The sequence below is a fragment of the Montipora foliosa genome, unplaced genomic scaffold (assembly GCF_036669935.1).
Source record: "Montipora foliosa isolate CH-2021 unplaced genomic scaffold, ASM3666993v2 scaffold_476, whole genome shotgun sequence".
In the NCBI taxonomy this organism is placed as follows: Eukaryota; Metazoa; Cnidaria; class Anthozoa; order Scleractinia; family Acroporidae; genus Montipora; species Montipora foliosa.
This window is the reverse complement of record NW_027179785.1, coordinates 76756-77500: the sequence shown is the minus strand read 5'-3', so window position 1 is coordinate 77500 and position 745 is coordinate 76756.

The window sequence follows — 745 nt, the reverse complement described above, 5'->3', positions numbered from 1 at the left end:
CAACACAGGATCCCTCTTCCTAGATATCCTCATAGTATGACATTTAGTCACATTAAACTGCATTTGCCATGTCTTTCTCCAAGATACTAATTTGTCAATATCATTCTCAGAGGTGCCAACCTATGGAGATCTAAAATCTGGAGATTTTTTCCATCCGGTCTCCCCACCCCTCCCCCCTCAATCAACCTACCCACTCCCCCTCCCCGCCCCAAAAAAAAACACGCACCCACCCATCCCCCAGCAGCTCCTTCAGAATACAAGAATATTCTGCCGCCATTGTGAATGTGCGGGAAAACAGGGTACTTATATCAAGAATTTTTATTGGTTAATCGGAGATCCAATCAAACAATCGGTTATATGGCTATTACAGCAAAAGGAAGCCATTTTGCTTAGTTCTATTAACTTGTGCTTGAAACTCAGAGATGAAGAAATGCGTTAAGAAACAATGAAACGAGTTTGAAAAAATCGATTTTTTTAAAACTTGGGAATGCAATTTCAGTCTAGAATGGAGAAACGTCTCAGAAAGGTTCAGAGGCGTTTTTATCCGGGAGATTTAATGACCCGAAATTTGCGGAGCGTAATGGCTGAGATCTCGCCGACACGAGTGGTCTATCCAGACAATTGGCAAGTCAAATTCATTTTAAATTTATTTTTATTTCTATGTTGTCTTTTGGGGGGTCCGTGGAGGGGGTCCGTCGGGGTAGTCCGTGAACCGGTCCGTATAGTAGTCCGTGGACCCGGCCGT